Consider the following 9,545-nt stretch of genomic DNA (forward strand, 5'->3'; position numbering starts at 1 on the left):
TGCAGACCGAGCCTGAGCCAGCGCCCCACTGCCCGCCAGCAGGTGCGTGGGCCTCCTCAGATCCCTGAGGTCCGAGTGGAACCACCAACGCAGGTGACACAAAGCCGCCTGGGCCTGTCTGTGGGCTGGGACACGTCGTCTCCTGCACTGGACTGGGCCTTCCCACCCCGCCCCGCCGCTCTCCCGGGGCTTCAGTTTGCAGATGGCAGGCTGACTGCGGGACTCGGTGGGCCCGTTCCTCGCAAGGCACAGCAGTATCTGTTTGTCCCGCTCGTCCCGGGTCTCCGCAGAGCCGGCCGGATGCTCAGAGAATGCACGGGCCCCAGGCGAGCCGGTCTGAGCTCCCTGGTCTAAGCTCTCAGCCACCACGGCCGGTCGCTGGCTCTGCCAGAGATGCGACAGCGACATCTTCTGGCCACCGAAGGACGGATCCACGGGAGCCTCGGGTTCTCAGCTGGCTGGAGGGGGTGCAGGGGTCTAACGTCACCAGGCCACCCTCACAGTGCTGGGTTTTCAGCTGCGATCACCGTGTGTGAATGTGTGTGTGTGTGCTGGGGTGTGTGTGTGTGTGTGTGTACACGAAGACCAGCCCCGCACCGGCCCCGCGTGCACCATGGAGTCAGGCGGCAGCACAGGCCCGAGTGTGCAGTGAGGCCGACCTCGACCAAATCCCTGTTCACCTTCTGTTCATCCTGACAGTAAAGAGATTCACCAACCTGTGCATGTAGCTGTTTGCCATAAAGTTCTTGTTAAACATACAGGGGTCTGGCACAGATAATGCCCCTTTTTTTTTTTAATTACAAAATCTTTTAGCCCTTGCTGGTGTGGCTCAGTGGATTGAGCACCAGCCTGCAAACCAAAGGGCCGCTGGTTCGATTCCCAGTCAGGGCACCTGCCTGGGCTGTGGGCCAGGTCCCCAGTAGGGGGCGCACGAGAGGCAACCACACATGGCTGTTACCCTCTCTTTCTCCTCCCTTCTCTCTAAAAATAAATAAATAAAATCTTTTATTACAAAACCATACGCATGTCATTCTGCAACATAACACTATCACACTCAAGCACACCATGTGACATTTTAGGTGATATGTTCAAACTAAAACTGTACATAATTACACCGGTATTATTACCCTACCAACCACACTCAGGCTTTCCTTCTGCTGGACCCTGTGTAAGTGGTTGATTATTTTTATTTTTTTAAATATCGTCTTAATTTATTGATTTTAGAGAGAGAGGAAGGGAGAAAGAGAGACATCTGTTTGTTGTTCCACTTATCTATGCGTCATTGGTTGATTCTTGTATGTGCCCTGACCGGGGACCAAACCCACAGCTTTGGCACATCAGGACGAAGCTCTCACCAACGGAGCTGACTGGCCAGAGGGACTGTTGTTTTTTGGGTGTTTTTTTTTTTAAGATTATTTATTTATTTATTTTTAGAAGGGAAGGAAAGGAGAAGGAAACACCAATGTGTGGTGGCCTCTCATGCGCCCCCTACTGGGGACGTGGCCCCCAACCCAGGCGTGTGCCTTGATGGGGAATCGAACCGGTGACCCTTTGCTTCACAGGCTGACGCTCAGTCCACTGAGTGGCACCAGCCACGGCAGATTGTTGCTATTTTTAAATGACTCACTAAATACCTTTCAATGCTTTTGGTTTTCTTTTCTAATGGGGTAAATCTCTCATTGGTAATTTCTCATCTGGTAACTACAACTCAGACAAGCGCACTGTGGGTCCCCAGCGACCGCTCCGAGTGTGGGGAGTTCCTGAGACCAAGGAGGTGAGACCCGAGTGCAGGATCCTAGCCCTGCGGCCCCTCCAGCAAACCGGCGCCCTGTGCTCCTGCCCCCGGCCTCCCTGGGGAGGGAGAAGGCAGCGAACGCCGCGCCTTCTGTGTTCCGGACTCTGTCTAAGTCATCTGCACGCACAAGCTCGCGGGGTCCCCGTCTAAAACGTGAGGTGAGCACAGCAACCACCACCGTTTCTGGAGGAGGCACAGAGAGGCTGAGACACTTGCCTGTGGTCACACAGCTGGGAAAGAGCGGAGCCAGCATCCATTCTGGGCTGCCTGGCTCTGGAGTCCCTCTGGGCTGTGCAGTCTCACGAGACACGCCACTGAAATCAAAGCCTGGGGCAGCTGACGTGAGTTAGAAACGGATTTAGCTGGGAGGGCAGAAGAACATGCTCTAGTCTGACCGCCCAGGGCCTGAGGGGAAGGATGACGAATCGTTTCAGCTTGGGGGATGGAAGAGTAATCCTGGAAGCCTTCCTGTAGGCAGTGAGTCTCAAGTCAGGTTTTGCAGGATGTGGCTTGGTGGCCAGGAGAACATTCCAAAGTGAGGGGGAGGCCCTGGGCTGTCGTCAAGATCAGAAGTTTGGTTTTAAGAGGAAACATTGAGAGAAAGGGGAGGGACAGGGACAGAGAGACAGGGAGACGGGAGAGGCAGGCGAGGAGAACGGGGCCCTTCCACCGTGAGGAACGGAGCTCTTAGGAAAGCAACTTGAACCTTTTCCAGGAAGTTTCTTCCTGTTTTCTTTCTGCTGGTGTCACGTGTTCGCCCCGCACCCGCATCAAGATCGGTTTATTCAATTAGAGGGACGATTTCAGGCTGCCACCAGGAGCAGGGCGCTCTCAGCCCGGACCCCCCCCAACTCTGGTCAGGGACCCGCTCACCCCCTCCCCCAGGCTATTTTTACCCGCCGGCCCGATGTCGGTGTGATTAGTGAAGGTAATTAAGCAGGCGGGTGGCGGCTCAGGGCTGCGCAGGCGTTCCTAACAACCCTGGAAGGGTTGGCAGAAAGAAGCCTAGAAGACGTCCATGAATAAACATCACCTGAAAAATGTTAAGAAGCCCTCGTTCCACCTCTGGAGAAGGTTCCAGAAATCAGAGCAGCGTGTCTCTGGGCGGGGCGATCGGCTGGCTGGGGGCTTTCCAGGCCGTCTGGGCGCTCACGCTCCCCCTAGAAAACACGTCCGTTTTCCTTTCCTTTCTTTTCTTTTCTTTTCTTTTTTAAAGATTTTATTTCTTTATTTTGAGACAGAGGGGGAGGGAGAAAGAGGAAGAGAAACATCCTTATGTGATTGCCTCTCGCGCGCCCCCTACTGGGAGACCTGGCCCGCAGCCCAGGCAGGTGCCCTGCCTGGGAATCAACCGGTGACCCTTCGAGCGAGCAAGTGCGCAGCCTACGGAGCCGCACCAGCGGGGCCAGAAACGCCTCCTTACCGTTCAGCGCGCCCCTCCTTCTGTCCAAACCACTGCGACACGCCGACTTGGCGCTTCTCTGGAGCAGTACACCCAAGACACACCCCGCATCTGGTTGTGGCTTTTCTTACATAAGAAAGGGTTATGCATTTCCTTTTTTCCGTTCAGAGTTCCCCACGCAGAAAGACGGGTCGTCTGTTTAAGCCGCAGCAGGAAGCCGACTAATGGAATCTCCCGGAACCTCCGCGGCAGAGGGAGGGGCCTACACAGTTCTAGAGCGAGTCCCACCATCCCCCAGCAGCTGCCCCCTGAGGGGCAGAGAAGGGCCAGGCCTGGCCGCAGGGGCGGGGCTGGGGAGCGACCCCGACGCAGAGCACGCGGCCGCCGGGCGCCCCGCGAGTGCCACGGCCGTCGGGCAAAGGAGGCGCGGCTTCTGAAGCGGGCTGCGTTCTCACTCAGGACTCCGTCGGTGGCGAGTGAGACCCAAAGGCCCCTCCGCCGGCCGCTGAGCAGGTGTCGGGAGCTGCGTCCTGCTGACCAGCTGACCCGGCCCCATGCGGACACCGGCACGGCCCCGATCCCCGGGAGGGGGCAGGTTTCGGCTGACAGCCAGTCCTGGGAAGCGGCCCTGTGGCATGCGGCAGCCCACCCGAGGGAGCGGGTCTGCAGAACGCCGAGGAAGTCAAACAAAGATGCCCGTGGGCGCGGAGATCCAGAGAGACGGGCAGGCAGAGAAGGGGGCGCAAAAAAGAGAGTCAGGGCCAGAGAGTCGGAAGGAGAGACAAAGAGATACAGACAGAGAGGAAAGGTCAGAGAGCGGGCTCGGGGGCGAGCAGGGGCGGTGGGCCAGGAGGGTGCGCTGTGAGCTCCGGGCTGCCCTGACCCAGGCCCCGCCCAGCCCCCGGAGGCCCCACCCACCCCAGGTCCTGTCTCCTTAAGGGGGGGTGGGGGGGAGTGTCGCTCCTGCCAACCAAAGGCACCTGCAGGCACCCAGAGTTAGAATCGCAGAACGGTCCGCCTGGGGGAGGGGAGGGACAGGTGGCTGGAGTGGGAGGCGCCTCGCGGTCCCCTGCGCCCTGGAAGCTCAGGACAAGCCTGGGCTCTCCAAAGCGGGATTGGGGGTTCTCCTGGATTCGAGGTCGATGGCTGTAAAACAGGCTCTCGCACGCCTCCCCCTGCAGGAGCCTAGCACAGGCCCCACGCTGGGCTCTAGAACAATCCGCCGTGTCGTGCGGCTCACAGCCGCTGGGGGCTGCGAGGGGCGTCGGCGGCACAAACTTCAGGTCACAAGACAGAAAAGTCCTGGGCGCGCCTGTCCAGCGTGACCGCAGTCACGGCGCGCCGCGCGCGCCCGGAAGTGGCCGAGAGAGCCCATCTTACCGGCTCCCGCCCCCGGAAAACCTGTGGCTCCGCGGGGGACGGTGTTCAGGAGATTTACTGCTGTGGTCATTTCACAGAGAGACAAAGGGCACATCATCGACCGGAACACCTACAGCGAATACCGTGTTATATGTTGGTCAGATCTCAGTTTAAAAATGAAATGAATGATAATAGTAAAAGCACAGCGACTGTCTGCCCCCCACCCTGGTAGGAAAGCGACTGCTTTTCCCCCGGGGGGCGAAGCTGGGCTGAACCACCAGGAGGCAGCCCTGACCTTCCGACCCAGCGAGCCGCCTAAGATATTGGCCACCTGGCCCTTCACAGGTTTTCCGCCCCTGCCCCAAGCCATGGGCCACAGGGTCATGTCCCCACGTTCAGACCCCAACGGAACCTGCCTGGATTTGGACGGGGGCGCGCCATCCACCCAAACGCTCTCAGAGTGACGCCGGCCACCCCCACGCTGGCCTGGACCCCTGGAGGACTACTGCGCGGGGTCAGCATCATTGACCTTCGCAAGGGCAGCGGCATTCTGCTGCTTCAGGCGTTCTGCGATCACACCCCCTGAACGTCCGTCTAAAACACGTTCTCCTGGCAAATCGGGTGCTCGTCAGCGGCTCAGGTCATCGTGTCTGTGCCTAGGCCGGGAAGGGCGAGCAGTTTTACCTGAGACCCAACAGAAAGGGCAGGGTGAGGTCAGCCGTGGCCTCTTCACATGACAACAGGCCCTTACGACTCAGGTTGAGGACGGGTTTTTGTGGACATGGGTGACATCCGTGAATCCTAAGTAAAGCAGATTAGAAGAAAGGGCGTCTAGAGACAAAGAAAACAACGTAGGTTCTGGAAAGACATTTGCGTAAGAGGAGGGACTTCTCCAATGCGGTCCATCCCTTAGGGGACCCATGAATGGCTAACTCCCCCCAAACCCTCACCGTTAAAACTGCAACAGGGGTCTGTCATGGGCAACGGCATGGAAGACCACACACGTGTTTGTTCTTTTTTTAATCCTCACTCGACATGTTTATTGATTTTAGAGAGAGAGGAAGGGGGAGAGAGAGACATCGATGTGAGAGGCAAATATTGATCGGTGGCCTCCCGTACACGCCCTGACCGGGCATCGAACCCGCACCCTTTGGGTGCAGGGGACAACGCTCCAACCAGCTGAGCCACCCAGCCAGGGCCACCGTTGTCTCTTGACTTGGTTCCATGTTAACCTCAGTCCCAGGTTCAGGGACCTGGGAGGTGGCACCCTCATCCCAAGCTGATGTTGTGCCCGGAGAAGCGGCAGGGGTGGTACGTGCAGACACATGCCACCCCAACGCGGGGGCTTCCTCTGCTCCGTTCTGTGGCGCATCAGTCTCACCAACTGGCTGTGGCTCTGTCCCTACGCTGGTGGTTCTTACACGCCACCCGTTCACGCAAATCACACGGGAAGATGGCAAAATAGCGGCTTCCGCGGCCCCACCCACGGAGGAGACCCTGAATGTGCAGGGCTGGGGCGGGAAGGGGGCTCTGGGTGACCGAGCACCAGGGGATTCAGGCTCCCGCGGCCTCGCCAGCGGATTGGACAGTAGCCCCGTCGCTGGGGGTCGCGCTGGAGCAAGGAGCGGAATGCTTGGCTGGAGCCTCGCTGTGAAGGCCACACAGTCCCGTTCCTGGCCGGCCACTATGGCTGCTCCGGCAGAGCCACGCGGTTTCCCTGTCCTGACCAGCAGAAACCCAATCAGCTCACAAAAGGCCACTCCTGGGGGTAGCAGAGCGATGGCCTCCACATCCTGGTGCCAGAAACGGAGACCCGGGGTTCACAGGCAAAGGCAACCAACAACATAGCGTGAACCAAGGGTGCCAAGTGGAGAGCCTTGCGCGGGCGGAACCCCAGGCGGCCTGAAGGGTGGAGGACAGAGGCACGCGGCCTAGAAACACGCGAGGACAGAAAGGGGCCAGGAGAGGCTGCCGCCAGCTTTGAAGATGGAAGGGGCCGCAAGCCAAGGAAAGCGGGGGCCTCCGGACGCTGGACAGGGCCGGGAAACGACTCTCCCCTGGAGCCTCCAGAGCAGCCCACCCTGCCGACCCCTCGCTGTTGGCCCAGCGCGGCCACGTGTCTGTTCCTCACAAGTTTGACAGTAACTCGGGCCAACAGCTCCGTGACTACTGCAGAAGCAGAGAGGTGCGCCGCCCTTGCCTGTCTCTCCCAGAGCCGACCGGCGGAATTCTGGGGGCGGCTCCACTGAGTCTGTAAACATTTCTGTCTCGCCTGAAGTGCACTCGTGACAATGCCTTCTTCCTCTTCAAAGTGGCCGCCCTCCCAGCTGACAGGTGAGTCAACAGCCCTGAGGGATCCAGGGACCCTGGGGCCTTTTGTAAAGTGACATTCTAGTTCCGAAATCGAAGGAAAGTCATCTGTAAAGGACTGGAGTGCCCTGTGTCTGCGGATAATTTAGATATTTGCCTGGCAATTCTTAGGTGAGCAGAAGGGATAAAGTCAACATCAGTCCAGGCCAACGGGCGTCAGAATGAGCACAAAATCTGGCCCAGGTCCAGTGCAAAGAAACCGCCCTTGTTTAACCAGCCCCAGACGCCGGACCCAGAGGCCTCTCCAGAGGTCCCGGGCAGAAGGGCTTTGCTGCCGCCCCGCACAAGTTATTCCCGACTAAGTTTCTACCCTGTCATGCCAACACACTGCTGACAACTCAGCAAGGGGAGGAGAGGGGCCTTATTCCAAGAGGTTCTGACTTTCCACGAGACAACCCGTGTTTGTCAGTTTCCGCTGCCGACTCCGTCTAGGGAATGCTGTGGCCGCCTCCGTTCCTCAATAACATGGATGCTCCGTCCATGACCAAGAAAATGGGGGCTGTTGGCAAGGGGTCCTCTAGCCAGGGCCGGTTTGTGGCTAGGTTGGGGAGCCCCCAACCCAGCGCCGACCAAGGGTCCTGCTGAACTCCCGAGAGGGGGCCTGTGAGTCAGGAGAGGCTCCCAGAGGGCGGGGTAGTGGCGCATCTCCAATTACCTGGATAATTAGAGGGGAGGTCCCACCCAGTAATGAGGCCAGCAAGGGCAGGTGTGGGGCAGACTAGTTTCTCAGCCTCGGTGACCTCTCCGCGTCACTGAGCCCGGAGCCAAGGCCCCTCTCTGCGCCAGCTGCTCGACCTCTTACTCATCAGAGAGTGTGCACGGAACCACATGCCAGCACCTCCGCACACCCGCCGGCGCACCTAAGCGACTTCCTTGTCTCACTCGGATCGCTGCAGAAACAGTTAAATATCCTCATACGCCCCGAAATGATCACCACGCAGTGCCCGCCCTGCCGGACGGCCTTTCACAGAGCAGAGAACTTTTCAAGTCGATGTCTCATCTGACCTTTGCAGTGACCTACGAGGCCACTGCCCCGGGGGCTTCTTTCGCTTCACCCGAGGACACCGGTCGCAACTCCCAGGAGCTCAAACCTAGGACTTTCCAGCAACAGAGCCATAAGGAGGCTCTAGAAAACAACACAGGGGACGCGCGTTCTGGCCCCTAACTCCAGACATCCCTGCTCATCCTAGAAAGAGATAGGATCTATAGCTATGCTCTCAGACTTGGCCAGTCATTGGTCACATCAGGACTCTTTGGAGAGCATCAGTGTCTAAGCTGGAACTGCAGCTTATGAGGGCCCGACAAGACCCAGCGGGGGCAGACCGCTGGGGGGGGCGGGGACAGCCGTCGAGCCTCCCCAGAGAGAGGAACCCTCCCCAGCGCTGGCAGGGCCGCCGGGATCCCGGCTGGTGTCCATCACACGCTTCGTGGGAGGGTTCACAGCCGGCCGCGGGGGAGAGCGCAAAGGCCGACGTCAGAGTGCCGCCCCCCGGCCCGAGCCCGGGAGCCGTTTCCAGTTCCTGGTTGGCTCGGACGGGCTCGTTCCTTTAAGGGTCAAGGTCCCTGCTGCCCTCTTTATCATCACCCCGTTTTCAAAAAGTGTTAAAGGCAACAGCACATGTCAGTCACCTGCTATCATGCTAACCTTCCAATAGTCCATTCCTCCAGGCCGTCTCTTTGGCAACTGCCTCTAGTATCCATTCAGCCTTGGCTTCCTCCAGAAGAAAGGCCTGGTTTCGAGCTCTCTCGGTGGCCCCCTGGAACAAAGACTCTTCTCTCGGCCTCTCATGCGTGCAGTGACTTGTGGCTCTGTCCAAGTTCAGGGCAATGAGATGAAAGTAGAATTGGCTTGCGAAACTTCCAGGAAGCTTTTAAAGTCAAAGCCTTCCTTGCCCTTTCTTCTAGCTGGAATGTAAACCTAATGGCTGGTGCTCTGGCAGCTATATTAGACCAGGAAGGAACCTTGCGAAAGGAAGCCAAGCATGACAGGAGCGGCAGCTTATAGAGAGAGGGGAGGCGGTAGGAGCCAGAGGCGGGGGCAGAGAGGAAGGGCAGTTAGCATTTAATGGGGACAGATATTGTGGTGCTGATGGTCACACAACAGTGCGAATGTACTTAATGCCACTCAACTGTGCACTTAAAAGCAGTTCCGTTGCTAACTTCCATATTATATGTATTTGACCACAATTAAAAAAAAAAAAACAACCCACCGCCCATCCAGACTTGTTTCTGGCTGCGTTTCTGACCCCACTGGATGGCACCATGAGCCCCGACTTGCCCAGGCCAGGCATCAGGTATCCCGGTCTCACCTGCTCACGCCTCCGTATCCGGCTGGCCACCGGGGCCCCACGTCGCGTCCAGCCCCCCGGAGCTGCCACGTATCTGCTCCGTCCTCGGCACAGCGCCCGCTCCTCCTCCCCCAGACCCCAGAGGAGCCCCTCTGCCGGCCGCGGCCCCGCCCACTGTCTGCAGTCCCTGAGCCGCACCGCGGCCTGTGCGGACCCCCGACGATCCCCGCGCAATCTGCGCAGCCCCGCCTGCGCACCTCGTGCGCTCCTCAAACGTAAAAGCACGATCTCGATCGTGCGTGTTAAGAAAGCGCCTTCATTTAGAAGCAAA

At 58.6% G+C, this 9,545-nt stretch overlaps 1 long non-coding RNA gene across 4 annotated transcripts; it reads right to left on the reverse strand.

Moving 5' to 3' along the window:
- Positions 1 to 2,015: 2,015 nt before the first annotated feature.
- LOC129071483 (uncharacterized) lies at positions 2,016 to 9,102 on the reverse strand. 4 transcript variants are annotated; one of them, XR_008529258.1, is made up of 5 exons: positions 8,572 to 9,102; positions 5,086 to 5,240; positions 4,578 to 4,686; positions 2,829 to 2,955; positions 2,016 to 2,349 (listed from the first exon to the last, which is right to left on the reverse strand). It is a non-coding gene; the product is annotated as an uncharacterized LOC129071483 (long non-coding RNA). The 4 variants fall into 4 exon arrangements; XR_008529260.1 differs by lacking the exon at positions 5,086 to 5,240 and adding an exon at positions 5,241 to 5,357; XR_008529257.1 differs by having other exon boundaries at positions 5,086 to 5,357.
- Between the last annotated feature and the right edge of the window lie 443 nt (positions 9,103 to 9,545).

The sequence above is a fragment of the Pteronotus mesoamericanus genome, unplaced genomic scaffold, assembly GCF_021234165.1.
Source record: "Pteronotus mesoamericanus isolate MK-2021 breed Mesoamerican mustached bat unplaced genomic scaffold, CSHL_Meso_final contig_265, whole genome shotgun sequence".
Taxonomy (NCBI): Eukaryota; Metazoa; Chordata; class Mammalia; order Chiroptera; family Mormoopidae; genus Pteronotus; species Pteronotus mesoamericanus.